This window comes from Capra hircus, chromosome 28, assembly GCF_001704415.2.
Source record: "Capra hircus breed San Clemente chromosome 28, ASM170441v1, whole genome shotgun sequence".
Classification (NCBI taxonomy): domain Eukaryota; kingdom Metazoa; phylum Chordata; class Mammalia; order Artiodactyla; family Bovidae; genus Capra; species Capra hircus.
This window is the reverse complement of record NC_030835.1, coordinates 29,901,250-29,926,845: the sequence shown is the minus strand read 5'-3', so window position 1 is coordinate 29,926,845 and position 25,596 is coordinate 29,901,250. Positions and strand designations below refer to the sequence as shown.

The following is a 25,596-nucleotide window of genomic DNA, read 5'->3' as shown; positions in this document are numbered from 1 at the left end:
AAAAACTCTTTACCCAAACCTATGCAGGAGCTGAGGATTTTTGAGCATTAGCACCACTTTTATTCATCACAACCTGAGGTCAGTAGATTGGCTTTACTGTGCACAGGTGAGTTGACCTAGTTTTGTTGGGTAACATATATACTCTAGTATTCTTCTCCCAGACATATTATTGCGATGGTTCCTTTATGCGCGTGTGTGAGAAATATTATTTAGTAGCTCAGAGCATTGACTCTAGAGTCAGACTTCTTGAATTCAAAAACATGGCACTGCCACTTTACCTCTGCCACTTATGTAATGCTATGTCCTTAAACGTCAATGTTATTGCACTCCAAAACAGGGGTTATAATATCTATCTTGTGGAGATACTTGTGAGGATTAAATGCATTTGTGTACCTAGCACATCTGAAAAGGTGTAAGGCCTCGACAAATGTTGGCCAGGATTATTTAGTCCTTACTCATCTAAATACGTTTTCTTCCACCAGTGCTAACTCCTAATTCTCTCACCTTGGGCTTACACTTTTGTTGTTTGGCTCAAAGTGCAGGAATTTACATTTATCTCTTAGTTTCATTTTGATGAGAGCTTGGCACTCAGAATCAGATAGCTTTGGTTTCAATTTCAACTTTACCTACCTCTTACCTGAATTACAAGAATTAAATAAAAACAATATGTGGCAAAAGACTAAATCAGTGGTTCTTAACCAGGGGTGATTTATTCCCAGGTGACACTCAGTGTTGCTGAAATTTGACCTCTGTACACTGGAAGGTGCCAGATTAAATCTAAAAGACTGAATTTTGGGGTGAAGTAGAAAAGAATAGCTTTATTGCTTTGCCAGGCAAAGGGGGTCACAGTGGGCTAATCCCCTGAAAACTGTGTCCTGCCCCTGGAAATGATAGTGAAGAGTTTTATAGTGTTCAAATAGCAAGGCATGATCAGCTTGTGGACTTTCCTCTGATTGATTGGTGGTGAGGTAATTGGGAGTCAGGGTCATTAACCTTCTGGTTCCAACAGGTCTGGGATCTACATGCTTCTGGGTGGCATACCATTAACTTCTTTCACCTAGTAGGAGTTTCAGTATCTGCAATTCAGAGGACAGCTCAGAATACTATCTATAGTCCTTGAGGAAGAACTAAAGATCTTTGACTTTGTTCAATGGCTAAAGTATTATTATTTTGTCTTGCTTGCCTGCTTTCTTTTCTGCATTTTCTCACTTCTCTGATTAAATTTATTCTTTGAAGTTTTTCTACAGACAAAAAGCAATAAAAGGACATGGGTGGGGGTCTATTCTGGGAAGCCCTCATTAGGTCCTACTCAGTTACACTGGCAGTGTTTGGAGACAATTTTGGTTGTCACTACTGGAGGCCATTACTAGCATATAGAGGCCCAGTTCAGTTCAGTCACTCAGTCATGTCCAACTCTTTGTGATACAATGGACTGCAGAATGCCAGGCTTCCCTGTCCATCACCAACTCCCAGAGCCAATTCAAACTCATGTCCTTTGTGTCGGTGACACCATCCAACCATCTCATCCTCTGTTGTCCCCTTCTCCTTCTGCCTTCAATCTTTCCCAGCACCAGGGTCTTTTCAAATGAGTCAGTTCTTGGCCTTAGGTGGCCAAAATATGGGAGTTTCAGCTTCAGCATCAGTCCTTCCAATGAATATTCAGGACTGATTTCCTTTAGGATTGACTGGTTGGATCTTCTTGCAGTCCAAGGGACTCTCAAGAGTCTTCTCCAAAACCAAAGTACAAAAGTATCACTTCTTTGGCATTCAGCTTTCTTTATGGTCCAACTCTCACATCCAAACACGACTATTGGAAAAACTATAGCTTTGACTAGATGGACATTTGTTGGTAAAGTAATGTCTCTGGTTTTTAATAAGCTGTCTAGGTTGGTTATAGCTTTTCTTCCAAGGAGCAAACGTGTTTTAATTTCATGGCTGCAGTCACCATCTGCAGTGATTTTGGAGCCCCCAAAATAAAGTCTGTCACTATTTCCATTGTTTCACCATCTATTTGCCATGAAGTGATGGGACTGGATGCCATGATCTCAGTTTTTTGAATGTTGAGTTTTAAGCCTACTTTTTCACTCTCCTCTTTCACTTTCATCAAGAAGCTCTTTAGTTCCTCTTTGCTTTCTGCCATAAGGGTGGTGTCATCTGCATATCTGCGGTTACTGATATTTCTCCCAGCAATCTTGATTCCAGCTTGTGCTTCATTCAGCCTGGCATTTTGCATGATGCATTTTGCATTCTGCATATAAGTTAAATAAACAGGGTGACAAGATACAGCTTTGACATAGTCCTTTCCCTATTTGGAACCAGTGCATTGTTCCATGTCCAGTTCTAACTGTTGCTTCTTGACCTGCACACAGATTTCTCAGGAGGCAGGTCAGGGGGTCTGGTATTCCCATCTCTTTAAGAATTTTCCACAGTTTGTTGTGATCCACACAGTCAAAGGCTTTGGCATAGTCAATAAGGTAAAAGTAGATGTTTTTCTACTTTCTTGCTTTTTTGATGATCCAGCAGATGTTGGCCATTTGATCTCTGGTTCCTTTGCCTTTTCTAAATCCAGCTTGAATATCTGGAAGTTCATGGTTCATATACTATTGAAGCCTAACTTGGAGAATTTTGAGCATTACTTTGCTAGCGTGTAAGGAAAGTTATGACCAACTTCGATAGCATATTGAAAGGCAGAGACATTACTTTGCCAACAAAGGTCTGTCTAGTCAAGCTATGGTTTTTCCAGTGGTCATGTATGGATGTGAGAGTTGGACTGTGAAGAAAGCTGAGCGCCAAAGAATTGATGCTTTTGAACTGTGGTGTTGGAGAAGACTCTTGAGAGTCCCTTGGACTGCAAGGAGATCTAACCAGTCCATTCTAAAGATCAGTCCTGGGTGTTCTTTGGAAGGACTGATGCTAAAGCTGAAACTCCAGTACTTTGGCCACCTCACGCGAAGAGTTGACTCATTGGAAAAGACTCTGATGTTGGGAGGGATTGGGGGCAGGAGGAGAAGGGGACGACAGAGGATGAGATGGCTGGATGGCATCACCGACTTGATGGACATGAGTTTGAGTGAACTCCGGGAGTTGGTGATGGACAGGGAGGCCTGGCGTGCTGCTGTTCATGGGGTTGCAAAGAGTCGGACATGACTGAGCGACTGAACTGAACTGAAGATGAATGCAATTTTGCGGTAGTTTGAGCATTCTTTGGCATTGCCTTTCTTTGGGACTGGAATGAAAACTCACCTTTTCCAGTCCTGTGGCCACTGCCAAGTTTTCCAAATTTGCTGGCATATTGAGTGCAGCACTTTCACAGCATCATCTTTTAGGATTTGAAATAGCTCAGCTGGAATTCCAACACCTCCACTAGCTTTGTTTGTAGTGATGCATCCTAAGGTCCACTTGACTTCAGGCGTTCCAGGCCAAGAAGGCTGCTAAATATCTTGCAGCTCACAGGACAGGTCCTCACAGCAAACGATTATCTATCCAGCCCCAAATGTTAACTGCCTTGAGGGTGAGAAATCCTGCATAAATAAATTGCAGATGTCAGCTGTTATCTGTTCTAGCACCACAAAAAACCTATTGATATAATTTTGAATCCTAGACTGACCTTTCTAAAATTTTAGCTCTCCTCCCTGCTATAGATTAGGCTTAAATTTGATCAGCACACCATGTATATATTAATCCAAATTATAAATAATTGATAGTGTACAAGCACGGAGTGCTCCAGTCAAGTTACTGTTGAGATAGTAGGCCAGGTAATTAAGTGCATTGATAGGAATCTGTTAGAGTCTAAGTTCCATTTCTATTGATTACTAGTTGTGGACTGCATAAGTTATTTAACTAATAAATGCCTCAGCTTCCTAATTTGTAAAGGAGATAGGAATTATAATAAACCTATAGAGTCTCAGGGAGGATTAAATGGGATTAAAGCAGATAAAGCATTTAGTCTGGTGACTAGCCCATAGGTACTATTCAGTATTAACCAATCACTGTCTACTCATTGGGTATTCTTCAGGTGTACTTGTTCAAGAAGTTACACATTCCTTGCTCTGTACTGCAGTCCACACCACATTTCAACATTTTGTCAAAATAACATTATGCAAATACTTGTCATAGAATTTGATTCAATCCTCTCATCATACACATTTTATGAAAAATTTTAGCTCTAATGACCTTCCTTCTTTCCTTCCTTCCTTCCCTCCCTCTCCATCTCTCATTTTTCTAAGACTACTGTCAGTATTGCAGAAACCTGAACAATGATTACCATCAACTCTTCCTGTGAAATTACTTACCAGTTAAAATTCTATTACAAATTTAATCAGACAATGGATGTAAATCACTTACCACCAGGCTTGCCACATCCAAATCTCTAAAAAAAATGTTAAGAATGCTTTAAGAAAGCCAGGGAGTCCAAGGAGAGGCTAAAATGATGTAGGGAAGGGCCATTATTAAGGAATGAGGCTTATATGTTGTAGAATGATGGGGCTGGCCGCCGTGCCTTGGGACCTAAATTAGGAGGCCTGGGCAATATAAGAAAGGAATTACAGCTTCATGCGAGAGCAAGATTAGGGGAGGTGTCCTCCAGACCCTGCCCACGGGCAGGGATACTAGTGAGGCAAGGCAGAGCGCCATGCAGGTGCGGTGCCAGGCGGGAAGACCTCTCCCAGAAGGCACCACGCCCACCCAGAGGATGTCGGGAAGGATGGCTTTGCTCCTGCAGACGCGACTGCTTCATAGCTGACCTGCGACCGCTTTCCCCTGGGTACTGAGTCACAAGTGGTGAGTTAATACCTGAACGAATGCATGTACGAGTAAATAAACACACAGGGCCCACACTCAAAGCCCGGGCTCATCGCCTGAGGCAGTGTAGAGAGGGAGGTAGCTGGCCTCAGGCCTCTAGCTCTGCTCACCTGGATCTCTGAGGTGCAGATGGGAGTTGGGGGCGGAGTGGTGGGAGCCTCCAAGCCTAGTGAAGCTTAAGTGCCTGCTTCTAGTCCCTTGAAGAGTCCAATGTGGATTTTGTGTTTTTGTTGTCAGACAATACGCGCGACATGAAACTTAACTTTCAAATCACTTTGAAAGTGTATAGTTCAGTGTCATGAAGTATATTGACCACCGATTTTTATTTGTTAAAGTCAGCTTTAATAATAAAGAGCATTTCTTGAACTCTTACCGTGTTGTAGTGCAGCACTAAGAATAAAATTCAGAGTTCTTATTGTGGCTGACAAGTGAGTTGCTTTAACCTTCAGGAAGAATTGGATGTAGTGGTTCTTTAAATCAGTATGTATATTGATCACCAGTTGGTCTAAGTGTGATGGGGAGCATATCAGTCACCCAGGGAAAGGATGAGAGTGCCTTTTTACAAGGGCTTCCCTGATAGCTCAGTTGGTAAAGAATCTGCCTGCAATGCAGGAGACTTCCGTTCGATCCCTGGGTAGGGAAGATCAGCTAGAGAACAAAGGATAGTTGCGTCTCATCGGGTAGAGGTCACTGGATGGACCTTCCCATCTGCATACTTGTGGATGGATGAGTAGCTGTGGGGAGAATAGTGTGGACTTTCAAACTCAACTGAGTAGTCAATCTGTAGAAAACTCAAAAAGGCTGATTTGATTCTTGGCATGTGTAGGCAATCAGCGAAACCAGGCTGTAGGAAACTAAAGACCTGAGGGAGGCTGGGAACATGCTTGCCAGGGGAATATTTTGGGAGGTAGCAGTAGGGGAGTGTGCCTTCCAGGCAGAGGAAGCAAATACAAAGCCTCCAAGACTGGAACATCCTGATGTGATTGAGAGATAGCTGGGAGCTAATGTGACAGGTGAGGGTAGACAGGTGAGGGAGACTGAGAACACTTGAGCGCTGCTAGAGGATTCTGATTTTTTTTAAAAATATATTTTTAAGATTTTTTTTTTCTTTTGGCTCTGCCGAGTCTTAGTTGCAGCTCACAGTGTCTTTGATCTTAGTTGGGGCATGCGAACTCTTAGTTGCAGCATGTGGAAACTGGTTCCCTGTCCAGGGATCAAACCCAGGCCCCCTGTATTGGGAGCACAGACTTTAACCACTGGGCCGCGAGGGAAGTCCTTGAATTTTATTTTGAGTGATTGGAAGGTTTGAACAAGGGTTCTATTGTGGCAGACAGAAAATAGGTGGTGATAAAGCTGAAGCAAGAATGGCCATGCACTGAAAGCTGTCAAAGCTGGATGATGAGTAAGTGTGGGGTTTCATTATGGTGTTCTCCCTTCTTTTGTATTTGTTGAAAACTTCCATAATAAGTAAAAACTTAAATAAGAACCCCTCAGCTGCTGTTTTATAAGTAGTTGGAAGGGGGCAAATGTAGAAGCAAAGAGGGTCAGTTAAAAGTCTCCTATACTTACCTAGGAGAGTGCTCATGGTGGCTTGGAGTGGTTATAGGAAAGGTATTGAGAAGTGGTGGGTTATTTATATATTATAAAGGGAAATTAGAAAGGATTTCTTTGGATTTGGATGTGGAGTGAGAGAGAAAGAAGAATTAAAGGTGATTGTGCAACTGGAGAAAATGTTATTAACTGAGGTGGAAAAGTATGAGGGATGTGGGGAAGATTGAAAGTTCACTTTCAGTTTGTAAAGTTTTAAATGCTTATTAAAGTGTAGATGTCATGTAAACAGTTGGATATAATAATCTGAGGTTCAGGGAGAGGTCAGGGCTCGAGATAGAATTTGGAGCTAGCAGTATATATATAGGGTTTAAAGCCTTGAGGCTGCATGAGATCACCAAATCTAATTCTCTAATGTTCTATGATTCTTTTGAAAAACAGATCTTTCTCCTACAAAGCTCACACACACTAAAGTTGGTTCTCTGAGTACAGAAACAATAGACTGTCTCAAAAATGACTGTACTCTGAATTGAATGCACATATATTAATCACTTTTATGAGGGCTTCCAAGTATCATTTAATAAACTGTATGGTCCTCGGCCACACTAAATGGAGTCCACTTGTTCTGGCAGCATGAAAAGAAATAATTTTACATCTTGAAGGGTACAATGGAAGATAAATTAAGTCATTCTCTTTTTCAGTGTCAGAAATCTCAGTGGTTTTATTGAATATAAATTGTTTCATTTATTAATATGCTAGTCACCTTTCTAAATAATATGCCAGTGAAAATGCCCACAATTATTTAAGCCAAAAACCTTGTGTGAGGGGTAAAGGAGTAAGGTTGTGTTTTCTCAGTCTAGGCTTGGATAGGTATCATGTTCCTTGGGTATTCTAGATTATTCTCCACAAATATATAGTGTTTTCCAAATTGGCTGATTATTATCACTAGAGGTGATTTTGGGGCCCAGCCCATAGATAATTTGAGTCAGTATGTCTAGGGTGGAGCACAGGAATTTGTATATTTAACTAGTGCCCATGTTTGGGAAATACTTCTAAGTAAACAGTTTCAAGAGCCATTTGATTTCTTCTTCCTCTAAAGGTGTCCTTCCCATGTCCCATTTTCCTGTCTTATTATAAGGTATTAAAAAAAAAAAATCTGCGACTCTTCTGCAGTCGTTCACAGGGAACCAGACTCTGAGATGAGTTGGGGTGGACTGTGGACATGCTGAGGTCAAGTTCTGGTGATTCTTCTTACCCTGACCCCAAAGTCACTCTCAGTCTGGTTACTTGATGTAAGACTAGGTTTGTCTTTGAATCTAAGCCTTTTAAGTTAGTGGGCCTCCACTAGGGTTTAGATTTAAACACTATCTTAAGGGAAAAACCAGAAAAAAGGAAGAGCCTGCTTATAAAACAGGGAATCCTGCCACTATGGCACTCTGGAAACCAGAGAGGATGTTTCGAAAAGAGGAATTGGAGCACAGACGAAAATAGAACCATATTGAGAGTTTTTATGTCTTTATGGGGCCGGGCCCGGTAATTTTCTCCCATTTAAGGTAATGAACCCCCTGATTGTATTTGCGGACTTCTTAGGAGTGTCTGTGTACCACATGACCTCATGTTGGGAATCTTTGCTCTTAGTCTATTCTCCACAGTGAAGCCAGAGTAAAGATTTAGAGCATATAGACCAGAGCATATCACTCCCCTCTTAAAGCTCTTCAGTGTCTTCCCCCTTGCACTTAAAGGCTGAATTCTTTTGACATTCTTCTTCCCAAAGGAAGGATAATGTCACATACTCCATGATGTTTCCCTGGCTCACGTCTTCAACAGCATCTCCTAACTCTCTCCCTCCCTCCATGTTATGGAGCCACATTGGCCGTTTTGTATTTCTTTAAGGAATTGCATCCTCCCTGCCCCCCCTCCCTGATCTCCCCAGTCTTCACTTGGCTGATTTTATCTTCACCGTATTTAATCTTAGCTATAATAATGCCATCTTATAACATTTATTACTAGCTGGTATTTTTCTGTTTATGTATTTCTTTACTGGTTTATTGTGAGTTCTCTCACTATGATGTAAACCCTGGGAACAGAGATCTTACAGCTGTGTCACTGGCATTTAAATCTGGTGTTTAGAGTCTTGGTCCAGGGTGTCCACTCAGTGATATTTGCTGGAATCAATAAATGAATGAATAAGCAGGAGAGAAATTGGCAGGGCTGATAAGGATCAAATCAGTAAAGATGGTTGTCTCGGGGAAGGAGTTGGTGAGATTGGAGGGGAGGAGGAAAAAGCTTTCATGTTTTACTTTATACTCTTCTCACCATAAAAGGAGAAAAATGACTATGGATAATTTTAAGTTTCTTGTTCGTGTGTTTATGTATTTTTCTAAAATAAACATGTTTTACTGAGAAATCAGAAAAGTGAAATAGAACACAAATAGTGATGATAGTTACTCAGCAAGATTTGCACTTTCAGTGAAACAAGCTTTCACGTTCTTGCATCAACACCATTGCGTTTGTTTTCTGCAAAGGACCTAGTCCTTCATTTTGGTGTGAAGCCGTGTATTAGAATATCTTCTGAATAGGTATCTGAGTTTCCTTGGACATCTCTAAGGAAAATCATAAGGTTTAGGTGGTCTCCATGGTAACTAATTCAGAGCCAAGACTGATCCTTAAGGGTAACAGCAATGGATATTCTAGCACTAGAGAAATTTTTGGATTTCTCTCAGGTTGGTTAGCTCCTTGTATGCTTAGTTATCTGAGTACCAGTCTCAGGACCCTTCTTTAGACACAGACTTTGCTTTACAAATGTGATCTGAATGTAAACGGAAAAGAGCCTTCTGAGTTGGAGTTGCTTCTTCTGTCTATAATATCCTGCCCCCCAAATAACACAATCTTCTCTTATCCGAATCTTACCCATCCCTCATTCCTCAAGTAAAAAGTGAACTCTTAGAGGAAGTGAAATGCAAATCCTCAACACCCCTCATTAGCCTTATTTTACTCTGCTTTATAAATATGATCTTTATGTGTTTATTCTTCTGAAATATGGATGGCAAAGACTAGTGCAGACAGAAAAGCATTAATTAATATGATAGTTAATTTTATGTGTCAGCCTGATTTGGCCACAGGATGCCCAGATATTTGGTTAAACATTATTTGGGTTTTTCTGTGAGGATGTTTATGCATGACTTTAACAGCTGAATAGTAGGCTGAGTAAAGAAGATTACTCTCTAATGTGGGAGGACCTCATCCTATTAGTAGAAGGCCCAAATAATACAAAAAGGCTGAATAAGAGCGAACTCGAATAGCTGTTCTTTCCTGCCTTTGGAGATGAAACCTGGGCTCTTCCTGGGTTTTAAGACTGTTGGCATTTGATCTTGAACTACGCTATTAGCTATCTGGGTCCTTCTTAGGCTTCCAGACTTCATCATCAGCTTGGCTGGGTTTCTAGCTGTATAGGTGTGTGTGTGTGTAGACAGACAGCTATAAAATGCAAGTCGTGCAGTTGTGTCCCACTCTTTGCCACCCCATGGACTGAGCCTGCCAGGCTCCTCTGTTAGTGGCATTCTTCAGGCAAGAATACTGGAGTGGATAGCTCTTCTCTTCTCCAGGGGTGTTCTCTTCTCTCAACCCACGGATTGAACCCAGGTCTCCTGCATTGCACACAGATTCTTTGTTGTCTGAGCCACCAGAACAGCCCAGATAGACAGCTGTAGACATAGATATGAATAGATATAGCTATATTCCTATTAGTTCTGCTTCGATGGAGAAACCTGAATAGTATAAATAAGATCCTATTATGTGTCATGCCCTGGGCTAGGAGAGGGGTTCCCCAGCTCTCTAACTTAAAAGAGATAATAGACTAACTTCAATGTGATAAGTGATCTAGTCGAGTTGCAAACCTGCAAAGTGCTGTGAGATGAAAAGGAGCACCTTAATTGCATAAGGAGTTGAGAGGAATTCACTCGAGTTGACATGATTGAGATTGTGAAAAATTACACCCGACTGAGAAAACTGAAGAAATTGAACTGCTGGTGTCTGCAACAACATAGATGTATCTCACAGTTATAATTTCTGGTGGAATAAAGATCAGAACAAAAGGACATATAAATATAGGTGCTATGGATATCATTAATAAAGGCCTTTGACAATGAACTTGGGAGGGAAAATATCCAGTATCTTATCATTCAGTGTTGTGGTAGCAATGATGACCAAGTGTATATGATACCCTAAGAGGATATTGTTCCCCTCCTCTCTATGACAAAAATAATTATTTTCCTGATTTGTTCTTCAGGTTAAAAACAATGGACAATTTGGAAAGAAGACATTTCAGTCTTACAGACATTATTGAAATTTAGCAAAATATTTCTTGAACTAAAACTCATTCTTAACAAAAAATTTACACGGAAGAGTTTACGCTATTTCATTGTTTTACATTTTAAACAAAAGTACTTAAGTTCTGTTTGTCTCTACGATCACTGTTCTATCATTTTATTTTGAATCCACTGTGTGAAAGTAGGAATATGTAACACTACAGAGGTGGAGATAGAAACTGCATGATGTAAGCTTGAATGATTCTGAATTGAGAATTTACTCTGAAATGACATGCATGTAACAAGTCTGTGTGTAGTGAGCTAACTGAAGAATTAAAGTTCTTTGAATGAATTTCCATGTAGAATAAGTGTTCATTACAGAGAGTAATAAATATGTGCTAATTTAATGCTTAAACATATTACTAAAATTCAACAATATTAATAGCAGTTGTTCTAGAAGAGCAGTGCTCAAACTTTTTAGTCTCAGGACTTCATTGCACTCTTACAAATTTTTGAGTTCTTTGCCTTTTTCTTTTTGGTCTTGCCAAAGGGCATGTAAGATCTCGGTTCCCCAACCAGGGATAGAACCCAGGCTCCTGCCAGTGGGAGCATGGGGGTCTTAACCACTGGACTGCCAGCGAAGTCCCACTTTGCTTTTGTTTATGTGAATTATATCTATTGACATTGACCTTATTAGAAATGAAAACTGAGAAAAAGTGTAAATTATTTAAAAGCAAATTTCCTTCTTAAAGTATATTTACTATTCTGTAAATATACTGGATCGTCAGACTCACTTAGTTCATTTTCAAGAAAAATGCCTGCTGAATCACCAGGTCTGATATATATAATAAATCCACTGTATATTAACATACATAGTAACATCCATAAAAAATAATTTCCTGAAATAAAGGTAAATTTAATATAAGAATGATATCATTTTACATTTATGCAACTGGAGTCTCATAGATGCTTCTGCATCCAATCTATTGCAATATGTCATTTTAGTTAATGTATATGAAACAAATCTAGCTTTATACAAATGTGTAGTTGGAGAAGGCATTTTAATAATCTCTTTATTTTATTTAATAATAAAAATAATGTAGTACTCTTCTTTAATACTCCACCAAAACTTGACAAAGGAAGTAGTTTCTTACACATTAATTTCATGTTTCCTGAAATCACATAATTGAACTTTGCATACTGTTATATTAAAATCTGTTGGTCTTTTCTTACATTCTGAATGAATGCTTTTACTTGTGTATGACTTCACAGCATTATGCATTGGTGATTTGGAAGATACTGCTTACTTCCTGGAGTTAATGCAGCTTTTCTAAATGTTGACACATTTAGTTTTTGTTTGTTTTTCATTTTGATGCGTTTAGTTTTACAATAGCAAAAATATCACATTTGTTAATATCACCACTGATCTCATCAGAAGTTTATACTCTCACAGAAGCTTTCAAGCTCATAGTGTTTCCAATGTTTGATTTGGTTTGAAAGCTCAAATCTTAGGAGCAGATATTTAAGTTGTTTTCCTTGAAATGCCAGACTCAGTTCATTTTCAAGAAAAATGCCTGCTGAATCACCAGGTCTGATTAACTCTGGTCTTTCAGTTATCTTTTCAAGTCAAAATGGTATTTTCATTTAAAAGTGGATAAATCAGCTCACAATTCAAAGAAGCACCACTGAGACAGCAGAAATGCTTGGTTTTCCATTTCATTACAGAAAAAAGATGAGTGCTCAAGGGTCAAGATTTAGTAAAATGTTTACTGTTTCATTAGGGCTATTTTTCAGTGAGGCTAGGTTTTTGTTTTTTTATCGTTGTTAATTGTGTTTAGTGGTGAAGAATACAATGTTCCAGTTCAGTCTGTGACACTGCCCTGACTGGTGCTGAGGAGTGAGCAGTTTTACTTGCCATTGCTTCTGGATCATCAGTGCACATAGTTAACACAGTGAGAAGGCAAATAACGTTTTATACTATTATGACAATTGTTTACCCCATAGACTCTCTGACAGGATCTTAGGCTACTTGAGGTCTGTGGACATTAACAAATTTGTTTGTTTGTTTTTCTAGATGAGCATTTTATTGACATTGTTTGAAATTTCTAGTCATGATAATAAAGTATACAATGACTTTCAGTCAGTTTAATTATTGCTTTTACATTCTCTACAAACAGTACACCATTTTGTTGTCTGTACCCAGGGCGTACTTTCCCATTGCCCTGCCCATGGTATACCACTGGATGTATGTATGTGTATATATGTATATATATGGAGGAAATGGCAACCCACTCTGGTATTCTTGCCTAGAGAATCTCATGGACAGAGGAGCTTGGCTACTGCAGTCCATGGGATAGCAAAAAGTCAGACACAACTGAAGCAACTGAGCATGCATATACCACCGCCCCACCCCCCTCCCCCTACACATTTGTGTCTATGTCTATATGGTATGGGGTTCTCAAGGCAAGGATCCTGAAGTGGTTTGCCATTCCCTTCTCCAGTGGACCGCATTGTATCAGACTTCTCCACCATGACTCATCCGTCCTGGGTGGCCCCACACGGCATGGCTTAGTTTCATTGAGTTAGACAAGCTGTGGTCAGTGTGATCAGATAGGCTAGTTGTCTGTGATTGTGGTTTCAGTCTGTCTGCCCTCTGATGCCCTCATTCAGCGCCTACTGTCTTACTTGGGCTTCTCTTAGCTTGGACGCGGGGTATCTCTTCACGGCTACTCCAGCAAAGCGCAGCCACCGCTCCATACCTTGGACATAGGGTAGCTCCTCTCAGCCACCGTCCCTGACCTTGGGCGTAGGGTAGCTCCTCTCGGCTGCTCCTGTGCCGTCGCGCAGAGTACATCATGAGAAACCCTGGGCTGGTCCCGTCACTTCATGGCAAATAGATGGAGAAACAGTGGAAACAGTAACAGAGTTTATTCTGAGGGGCTCCAAAATCACTACAGATGGTGATTGCAGCCATGAAATTAAAAGACGCTTACTCCTTGCAAGGAAAGTTATGACTAACCTAGACAGCATATTAAAAAGCAAAGACATTAATTTGTCAACAAAGGTCCATCTAGTCAAGGCTATGGTTTTTCCAGTAGTCACGTATGGATGTGAGAGTTGGACTATAAAGAAAGCTGAATGCAGAAGAATTGATGCTTTTGAACTGTGGTGTTGGAGAAGACTCTTGAGAGTCCCTTGGACTGCAAGGAGATCCAACCAGTCCACCCTAAAGGAGATCAGTCCTGGGTGTTCATTGGAAGGACTGATGCTGAAGCTGAAACTCCAATATTTTGGCCACCTGATGTGAAGAGCTGACTCACTGGAAAAGACCCTGATGTTGGGAAAGATTGAAGGCAGGAGAAGAAGGGGACGACCAAGGATGAGGTGGTTGGATGGCATCTCCGACTGAATGGACATGAGTTTGGGTAAACTCTGGGAGTTGGTGATGGTCAGGGAGGCCTGGCATGCTATGGTTCATGTGGTCACAAAGAGTTGGACACAACTGAGTGATTGAACTGAACTATATGGTATGTATTATGTATGGTTTTTTAAAAAAGAATTGAGTTCTTTATTAGATATATTTATTGCAAATATTTTCTCCCAGTCAGAGTTTTTGTCTTTTCCTTCCCTTAATGGTCTTTTTTTTAAAAATGTTGTCTTTTGATGGATAGAAATTAAAAAAATAAACTTGCAATTTAGAATAGTTTTAGATTTACATAAAACTTGTAGATTTAGTACAGAGATTTCCTTTATATCTCTTACCCAGTTTCCCCCAGCATTAACATCTTAACTTACCATGGTGCCTTTGTCACAACTAGCAAACCAACGTTGATACATTACAATTAACTAAACTCTAGAATCATTTAGATTTCAATCATTTTCCACTGATGTCTTTTACTCTGTTTCAGAATTCCATTCGGGGTACCTGATTGCATGTAGTCATCTTGTCTCCTGGTATGCTCTGTTCTGTGACAATTTCTTAGTCTTTCTATGTTTTGGATGACTGACAATTTTGAGGAATACTAAACAGATGTTTTGTGAATGTCTTTCAATTTCTGTTTGTCTGATGTTTTTCTCATAGATTGGAGTTATAGGTTTGATGAGGAAGGTCACAAAGGTGAAATGCTCTTCTCATCACATCATAACAGGGTTATATAATGGCAACATGGTATATCACTGGATGAGGTAGTATTTGCCAGGTTGAAATTGCTTAACTTGGTGGTGTATTTATCCTTTTGTGATACGTTCAGTTCTTGATTTATATATGTCATAGTTATGCATATAATATTGAAATTATATCTTCCTAATTAATTGAAACTTTTGTTATTACACAGTAACTATTTCTAGCGATCTTTAAAAAATGTGTATGTTTGCTATTAATGTTGTTATACTGGTTTTTATTAGGGTTAGTGTTTTTTCCCTTAGTATATCCATCCATGTTGTCACAAATGGCAAGATTTTCTTTAATCTGTTCATCCATTGATGGCTCCCTGGATTGTTTCCATGTCTTTTCATTCTTTTTTTTTTTTAGTTTTTTAAATTGAGGTATAATTGACATAAATATTATGTTAGTTTCAGGTGTGTAATGTTATAGTTTTATGTGTTGCAAAATGAGCACCACGATAAGTCTGGTGAATATTTGTTAACATACATGGTTACAGTTTGGTTTCCTTTTTGTTTTGCTCTACGGGATCTTCACTATTTCCCATGGGGCTTTCTCTAGTGGTGAGCAGGGGCTTCTCTTCGTTGCAGTGTGTAGGCTTCTGGTTGTGGTGACTTCTTTTGCTGCAGAGTACAGGCTCTAGATGCCTGGGCTTCTGGTTCTGTGGCTCATGGGCTTAGTCACCCTGTGACATATGGAATCTTCCCAGACCAGGGATCAATCTCCTGCGTTGGTATGTAGGCTCTCAACCACTGAACCACCAGGGAAGTCTTGGTTACAGTTTTTTTTCTTGTGATGAGAACTTTTAAAATTTATTCTGTTAGCAACTTTCAAATATACGACACAGTATTATCAGCTTATTCACTATTCTGTAAATACACGGCAGGCATGACTTCCATGCATCCCTATGACTGACTTATTTTATAACAGAAAGTTTGTACCTTTTGACCCCCTTCACTCATTTTGCCCACCTTCCCTAACTACCACCTCTGGCAGCCACGAATCTTTTCTCTGTATCTATAAGCTTGGTGGGTTTTTTTTTTTTTAATTATTTTTTAAAATTTCAGTTCCTCATACAAATGAGATCATACAATATTTGTTTTTCTCTGTCTGACTTATTTCACTTAGCATAATACCCTCATTCATGTTGTCACAAATGGCAAGAATTTCTCTATCCATTCATCCACTGATGGATCCCTGGATTGTTTCCGTATCTTGGCTTTGTAAATAACATTGCAGTGGACATGAGAGTGCATATATCTTTTCTAGTTAATATTTTCATTTTCTTTGCATAAATACTGAGAGGTTGGATCATGTGGATCCATATCCTAGTTATTTAAAAAATTTTGAGAAACCTCCATACTGTTTTCTATAGTGGCTGCACCGATTTACATTCCCACCAACCGTGCACAAGGGTTCCCTTTTCCCTATATCCTGGCCAACAATTGTTATTTCTTTTTTGGACAGAAATTCTTTAAATTTAGTAAAGTCTAGTTTAATAGTCTTTTATAACTTGTGATTTTTATTCTTATTCTAAGATTACATTCTTGGCATAAATTCCACTTAATCGTAACGTGTATGCGTGTACTCAGCAGTGTGTCCGACTCTTTGTGATCACACGGATTGTAGCCTGCCAGGCTCCTCTGTCTTTGGAAAGCGCCAGGCAAGAATACTAGAGCAGGTTGCCATTCCCTTCTCCAGGGGATCCTCGCAACTGAGATGGAACCTATATCTCCTGTACCTCCTGCGCTGGCAGGTGAATTCTTTCCTATTGAGCCACCTGGGAAGGCTTTTTGTCATAATATATTATCATTTTTACATAAAGGAGAAAACTCCATATAATCATCTCAACAGAGGCAGAAAAAATTTTATATAAAATTTAACAATTAAATGCTCAGTAATCTTAGTGATAGAAGGAAACTCCAAGGTTATGCTAATCTTATAAAGAGTTGAAAAATATTCCTCTTCTCTAGTCTCTGAGTGAGTTTTTTGTTTGTAATATTGGTTTTATTTTTTCTTTAAGTGTTCAGAAGAATTTACTGCAAGCTGCTTGACTTGAAATTTTCTTTGTGGGAAGGTTTTTGCTTAAGGATATGTGTCACTGATCTTTAATTTCATTCAGACTTTCTATTTCTTTTTAAAGAAATTTTATTTATCTTAATGAAGGATAGTTGATTTACAATGTTGTACTAATCTCTGCTGTACAACAAAGTGACTCAGTTATGTATATGTAGACATTCTTTTTTTATATTTTTTGCAGTATTGTTTATTACAGGATTATTGAATATAGTTCCCTGTGCTGTACAGTAAGACCTGTTGTTCATTCATCCTATATGTAAACATCTGCTAATCCCAAACTCCCAGTCCATCTCTGCTCCACCCACTCCCCCTTGGCAACCACAAGGCTGTTCTGTGAGTCTGTGAGTCTGTTTATGTTTTGTAGATAGGTTCATTTGTGCCATATTTTAGATTCCACGTTATGATTTAGTAGAATTACATTGTATATCTGTACAACATCTTTATGCATTTATCTCTCAGTGGACATTTAGGTTGTGTCCATGTCTTGACTATTGAGAATAGTGCTGCTATACACATAGAGGTGCATGTATCTTTTTGAATTATAGTTTTCTCCAGGTATATGCCATCCTGGGAATTGCTTTTTTTGGGCGGTGAGGGTGGGGGGAGATTGCTATTTTAAAAGGTATTTTTTACATTCCTTTTCTGGTATTTCACTATTAGTGTAAAGAAATGCAATTGATTTTTGAATGTTAATCTTGTATCCTGCTACTTTGTTGAGTTCATTTATTAGATCTAGTAGTTTTTGTGTGGAGTCCTTAGGTTTTTTTTTTTTCTTTTTTTTAAGGTTTTACTATATATAGTCATGCTATCTGCATATAGTAGCAATTTCATGTATTAGATTTGGTAAGTTGTCTTTTTCAAGGAATTTGACCATTTCATCTGTATTTTCACAACTTTATTGAGATTATAATTAATATGCCATAAACTGTGCAATTTAAAGTGTACAGTTTTTAAAGGATATTCTCAAGGTTGTGCAACTATCACGATCGTCTAATTTTAGAACATTTCCATCACTCCAAATAGAAATTTCATGCCTATTTGTAATCACTCTCATTTCCATCACCAGGCCCAGGTAACCACTATTTACTTTCTGCCTCCAAAGATTTGTCTTTTCAAAATATTTCATATAAATGGAATCAAATCAGAAGTGATGTTTCATATATTACTTCTTTCACTTAGTATAGTATTTTTAAGGTTCATCTATATTGTAGCATGTATCAGTACTTTGTTCCTTTTTTCCCTTTTAAAAATGCATTTTTATTTTAAAGTATAACTAGCCTACAGAAAAATGCACATATTTTAGATGCAGTAAAAAGTTTTTAAGTGAATACTTCCATGAAACCACTAGACACATGAAGAAATAGAACATTACTAGGATCCTAAAAGCCCCCTTGATGCACTATTTCCAAATTTAGCCCTTCTTTACAAGAAACTAATATCCTTAATAATATCATGGATTAGTTTGGCCAGTTTCTGAACTTAATAAAGATGGAAACATATAGAAATGCTTTATTGTGTACCTGCTGTTAACCATTTTTTTTTGTTTTTTAACCATTAAAAAAATTGAAGTATAGTTAAAATGTTGCATTAGTTTCAGGTGCACAGCAAAGTGATTCAGTTACACATATATATGTGTATATGCTCTAAGATTCTTTTCCATTACAAGTTGCTGTTGTTTAGTTGCTAAGTTGAATCTAACTCTTTGTGACCCCATGAACTGCTGCATGCCAGGCTTCCCTGTCCTTCACTATCTCCTGGAGTTTGCTCAAACTCATGTCCATTGAGTCAGTGATGCTATCTAACCATCTCATCCTCTGTCTCCTCCATCTCCTCTTGCCCTCAATCATTCCCAGCATCAGGGTTTTTTCAGTGAGTCAGCATTTTGCTTCAGGTGGCCAAAGTATTGGAGCTTCAGTTTCAACATCAGTCCTTCCAGTGAATATTCAGGGTTGTTTCTTTTAGGATTGACTGGTTTGATCTCCTTGTTGTCCAAGGGAATCTCAAGAATCTTCTCCAGCACCATAAGCTATTACAACATATTGAATATAGTTCCTTGGTTCCTTGTGCTATACAGTTGGTCTTATTGTTTGTTTTACATACAATAATGTCAGTTTCAGTTCAGTTCAGTCGCTCAATTGTGTCTGACTTTTGACCCCATGGACTGCAGCACGCCTGGCCTCCCTGTCCATCATCAACTCCCGGAGTTTACTCAAACTCATGTCCATTGAGTTGCTGATGCCATCCAACCATCTCATCCTCTGTCATCCCCTTCTCCTCCTGCCTTCGATCTTTCCTAGCATCAGGATCTTTTGAGATGAGTCAGTTCTTTGGATCAGGTAGCAAAAGTATTGGAGTTTCAGCTTCAGTATCAGTCCTTCCAATGAGTATTCAGGACTGATTTCCTTTAGGATGGACTGGTTGGATCTCTTTGCAGTCCAAGGGACTCTCAAATGTCTTCTCTAACACCGAAGTTCAAAAGCACCAATTCTTCAGCTTTCTTTATAGTCCAACTCTCACAGCCATACATGACTACTGGAAAAAAATAGCTTTGACTAGATGGACTTTGTCGGCAAAGTAATGTTTCTGCTTTTCAATTTACTGTCTAGGTTGGTCATAACTTTTCTTCCAAAAAACAAGTGTCTATTAATTTCATGGCTTCAGTCACCATATGCAATGATTTTGGAGCCCCCCAAAATAAAGTCTGACACTGTTTCCACTGTTTCCTCATCTATTTGCCATGAAATGATGGGACTAGATGCCATGATCTTAATTTTCTGAATGTTGAGTTCTCAGCCAACCTTTTCACTCTCCTCTCTCACTTTCATCAAGAGGCTCTTTAGTTCTTCTTCACTTTCTGCCATGAGGGTGGTGCCATCTGCATATCTGAGGTGATTGATATTTCTCCCTGCAATCTTGATTCCAGCTTGTGCTTCATCCAGCCCAGCATTTCTCATGATGTACTCTGCATATCAGTTATATAAGCAGGATGACAATATACAGCCTTGATGTACTCCTTTTCCTATTTGGAACCAGTATGTTATTCCATGTCCAGTTCTAACTGTTTCTTCCTGACCTGCATACAGATTTCTCAGGAGTCATGTCAGGAGGTCTGCTATTCCCATCTCTAAGAATTTTCCACAGTTTGTTGTGGTCCACACGGTCAAACGCTTTGACATAGTCAATAAAACAGAATTAAATGTTTTTCTGGAACTCTCTTGCTTTTTTGATGATCCAGCAGATGTTGACAATTTGATCTCTGGTTCCTCTGTCTTTTCTGAATCCAGCTTGAACATCTGGAAGTTCATGGTTCATGTACTGCTGAAGCCTGGCTTGGAGAATTTTGAGCATTACTTTACTAGCGTGTGAGATAAGTGCAATTGTGTGGTAGTTTGAGCATTCTTTGGCATTGCCTTTCTTTGGGATTGGAATGAAAACTGACCTTTTCCAGTCCTGTGGCCACTGCTGAGTTTTCCAAATTTGCTGGCATATTGAGTGCAGCACTTTCACAGCATCATCTTGCAGGATTTGAAATAGATCAACTAGAATTCTATCACCTCTTCTAGCTTTGTTTGTAGTGACGCTTCTTAAGGCCCACTTGACTTCATATTCCAGGATGTCTGTCTAGGTGAGTGATCACACCATCGTGATTCTCTGGATCATGAAGATCTTTTTTGTACAGTTCTGTGTATTCTTGCTACCTCTTCTTAATATCTTCTGCTTCTGTTAGGTTCATACCATTTCTGTCCTTTACTGAGCCCATCTTTGCATGAAATGTTCCCTTGATATCTCTAATTTTCTTGAAGAGATCTCTAGGCTTTCCCATTCTATGGTTTTCCTCTATTTCTTTGCACTGATCACTGAGGAAGGCTTTCTGATATCTCTTTGCTATTCTTTGGAACTCTGCATTCAAATGGGTATATCTTTCCTTTTCCCCTTTGCCTTTCACTTCTCTTCTATTCACAGCTATTTGTAAGGCCTCCTCTGACAACCATTTTGCCTTTTTGCACTTCTTACCCTTGGGTATGGTCGTGATCCCTGCCTCCTGTACAATGTTACAAACCTCTGTCCATAGTTCTTCAGGCACTCTGTCTATCAGATCTAATCCCTTGAATCTAATTCTCACTTTCACTGTATAATTGTAAGACATTTGATTTAGGTCATACCTGAATGATCTAGTGGTTTTCACTACTTCTTCAATTTCAATCTGAATTTGGCAATAAGGAGTTCATGATCTGAGCCACAGTCAGCTCCTGGTCTTGTTTTTGCTGACTGTGTAGAACTTCTTCATCTTTGGCTGCAAAGAATATAATCAATCTGATTTCGGTATTGACCATCTGGTGATATCCATGTGTAGAGTCTTCTCTTGTGTTGTTGGAAGAGGGTGTTTGCTATGAATAGTGCATTCTCTTGGCAAAACTCTATTAGCTTTTGCCTTGCTTCATTCTGTACTCCAGGGCCAAATTTGCTTATTACTCCAGGTGTTTCTTGACTTCCTACTGTTGTATTCCAGTCCCCTATAATGAAAATGACATCTTTTTGGGGTGTTAGTTCTAGAAGGTCTTGTATGTCTTCAGAGAACCTTTCAGTTTCAGTTTCTTCAGCATTACGGTCAGGGCATAGACTTGGATTACTGTGGTACTGAGTGGTTTGCCTTGGAAACAAACAGAGATCATTTTGTTGTTTTTGAGATTGCATCCAAGTACTGCATTTCGGACTCTCTTTTGGACTGTGATGGCTAGTCCATTTCTTCTAAGGGATTCTTGCCCATAGTAGTAGATATAATGGTCATCTATCAGAGCTAAATTCACCCATTCCAGTCCATTTTAGTTTTCAGTTTGGTTCAGTTCAGTTGCTCAGTCGTGTCTGACTCTTTGCGACCCCATGAATTGCAGCACACCAAGCCTCCCTGTCCATCACCAACTCCCAGAGTTCACTCAAATTCACATCCATCGAATCGGTGATGCCATCCAGCCATCTCATCCTCTGTCATCCCCTTCTCCTCCTGCCCCCAATCCCTCCCAGCATCAGAGTCTTTTCCAATGGGTAAACTCTTTGCATGAGGTGGCCAAAGTACTGGAGTTTCAGCCTCAGCATCATTCCTTCCAAAGAAATCCCAGGGCTGATCTCCTTCAGAATGGACTGGTTGGATCTCCTTGCAGTCCAAGGGACTCTCAAGAGTCTTCTCCAACACCACAGTTCAAAAGCATCAATTCCTCAGTGCTCAGCTTTCTTCACAGTCCAACTCTCACATCCATACATGACCACTGGAAAAACCATAGCCTTGACTAGATGGATCTTTGTTGGCAAAGTAATGTCTCTGCTTTTGAATATACTATCTAGGTTGGTCATAACTTTCCTTCCAAGGAGTAAGTGTCTTTTAATTTCATGGCTGCAATCACCATCTGCAGTGATTTTGGGGCCCCAAAATTGTCAGTTTAGTTATCTCAAATATCTAATTTATCAACTCTGTAGTTTTAAAAAGATTTTACTTTTTAGAGAAGTTTTAGTTTCGCAACATAATTGAGAGGAAGATAGTTTTCTCATATATCTCCTGCTCCCATACATTTATAGTGTCCCTGCATTATCAGCATTACTTACCAGAATGGTAATTTGGTGTATTGTACCGTTGTACTTTTGTACATTGTACAATGTTACCAGGGATGGGCCTGTTTTGACACGTAATCACCCAGAGTTATCCATCGTTTATAGGGTCATCCTTGGTGCTGTACATTCTCTGGGTTTGGACACATATGTACTGACAGATGGTTAGATAGCATCACCCACTTAATAGACATGAAGTTGAGCAAACTCTGGGAGATAGTAGAGGACAGGTAAGCCTGGCATGCTGCAGTCCAAGGGGTCACAGAGAGTTGGACATGGCTTAGCAACTAAATAATAACAACTACATATTGACATATATCCATCATTATAAAATCATAGAGAATTTTCTTTGCTCTAATCTGCTTTTTCCTTTTTAATTGCTGAGTGTTGTTTCATTATAAATGTATACTACATTTTATTTATCCATTGACTTGCTGGTAGACAGATTGTTTTCACTTTTTGGCTGTTATGAATTTGCTGCTATGAACAAATTTAAGTACTAGTTTTTGCATGAAACATTAATTTCTCTTGTGTTGATACCTGGGAATGGAACTGCTGAGTCATATAGAAACTCTGTGTTTAATGTTTTGTGAAACTGTTTTCAAAAGTGGCTAATATCACTTTATATTGCTGCTAGCAATATATAATGGCTCTAATTTCTCAGCAATTTTGCCCAACTTGTTATTTTGTTATTATTATTTTGTTTTAGCAATCCTAACATTTGTGAAATGGTATCTCATTGCAGTTTTGATTTGTGTTCACATGATGACTAATGATGTTGAGCTTCTTTTTTATGTTTGTTGACTATAGGCATGTTCTTCTTTGGAGAAATGTTTGTTGAAATCTTTTCCCTGTTTTCTTTTTCTAATTTCTCAAAGTGAATTTATTAGATCTCTTGGTTGCAAATGACAGAAACCACTTGTGAAGCAGAGGAAAGACTGAACACAAACACTGGAAATTCTCTATCCTCTGTTTATATCTCCTTCTCAGTTGCCCTCATTCTTATCACTTATCAAGGTCTCATCTTCCATTTTCAGGCCACATGGCAGAACACAGTTATTGCTAATTATTCTTAAGTTGCCTCTCTTCATTTTAAAAGAGCAATCAGATGTTTCTTAGTCATAGTCTAATTTTTCCATGGAAAAGATTCTAATTGTCACAACTGGGATTATGTATCTACCTCAAGACCAAATAAATAACTGTGGCCGAAAGAGTGGTAATCCAAATGATACCAATGTGAATCTGGGATGTTTGTGGGCAACGATGATGGAGTAGCCTGGTAGGCTGCAGTCCATGGAGTTGCAAAGAGTCAGACACGACTGAGCGACTTCACTTTCACTGTTCACTTTCATGCATTGGAGAAGGAAATGGCAACGCACTCCAGTGTTCTTGCCTGGAGAATCCCAGGGATGGCAGAGCCTGGTTGGCTGCCGTCTATGGGGTCGCACAGAGTCGGACATGACTGAAGCGACTTAGCAGCAGCAGCAGCAGCAGCAGCAGCAGCAGCAGCATGACCTTCTAGCACACAGGCCATTGAGCAAAGGATGTGTTTTCTTTTTTTTAATTTTTAAAGAATTGGAGGGGAAACAAGTGAACAAAGAAGAATATGTGATACAGACATATGTGGCCGGGTCCAAAATATTCTCTGATCCTTGACAGAAAAATGTTACACATCCCGATCTAGGGGGAGGGGAGAATTTTCTCCAAAAGAAGGATGAGATGAACTGGTCTAGCATTCTAAGAGAAGTGGCAGACCAACAGCTCTATAGAATATTAACAAATGATCTCATGTTCAATATGCTTGGGAAGCCAGATGAAAAATTTACAAGGACTTCTGTATTGAAGGTTTCTCATAGTATTTGATATGCTAGAAAACACTGTGAATCTTCAAGAGGAAGAAAACAGTGTCTTTTGTTTCTCAAACTTATTTGATCATATTTCCTCCCACCTCCAAAGAAGTACCATTTCATGGAGCACACTTTGGGAAGACTTTTATGTATGAGCCCTCACATTTAACTCATGTGGACTTTATTTCCAGTCTTCCTTGAAACTGAGTTCAAGAATGACTATATGCTGGGTTTGTGGAGCTATGTGTAATGGAGGCCCATGATGAATGAAACAGATTCTGTCTTTAGGGAGTTTTTAGTCCAGTGAGGGAAATCAGTTGGAAAAAAAGCCCAAGCTTTAAAAAGGATGTGAAGAATGCTATGAAGCATAACATACTGAATCAAGAAACACAGCGCAGGGACACCGCCTCAGCTGTGTGGGACAGCCACGGGGACCTCAAGGAAGGCTTTCATGAAGCACGATGACTGAACCTTTAAGGTCAGCTGGTAGGAGTTGACTAGGGGAAAAGGGAGAACAAAAGGTGAATTTCTGCATAGAAGCCAGTGGAGGAGTGGCGTTGTGGGTCATTCTGAGCATAATTGACTAAGACTCAGTGATTGATGGATATAGGAGATGAGAGAAGAGAGGCGACAGAAGATAACTCAAGATTGTGAGATGGACAGCTTGGTGGGGACCCACAGTTAATTCAGTTTGGAGTCTGTAAGTTTTTATTTGTCTCACAGACTATCCTACTAGAGGTATCCTGCAAGGACCTGAAAGGCTCCAAGGAGTGATCTGGGCCGGAGATACGGATGAAAGGCGTCATTATCATACAGAAGGTAGATGAAACTATTTGCTTATTTTTAAAATTAGGTTATTTTTCTTCTCAATATTGAGTTGTAAGGTTTGTTTTCAGGATACAAGCCCCTTACCAGATAGTTTTGTTTCTTCCACTGTGTGAATTTTCTTTCATTTTCTTTAATGGTGTTGTTTGAAGCCCACAACCATATTTCTGTGGTTTCTATGTGTCTGGCTAATGCTGTTTCTATTATCTACTGCACAATTCTGTGTAACTTTGAAATTTAAGGAGGTTTCAGTTCTTTTAACCGTCACATGGCAAAATGCTTGCTACTGCCTCCTGGATTCCTGCTAAGAGCTCTGATTTTTTTGCTCCTCTACTCTGTGTTTTGTGGACAGAAACTGTGGGAAGTAATTTTATATTAGAAAGAGTTTTATAGTCCACCTTAGCTTTTTGCTGGGACAGGAACAACT

At 39.3% G+C, this 25,596-nt stretch overlaps 1 long non-coding RNA gene across 1 annotated transcript in view; it reads left to right on the top strand.

Moving 5' to 3' along the window:
• LOC108634141 overlaps positions 4,707 to 25,596 on the top strand; it is a 126,411-nt gene continuing 105,521 nt past the window's right edge. The window contains exon 1 of the long non-coding RNA XR_001917393.1: positions 4,707 to 4,779. This is a non-coding gene — a long non-coding RNA (uncharacterized LOC108634141). The remainder of the gene's footprint in view (positions 4,780 to 25,596) is intronic.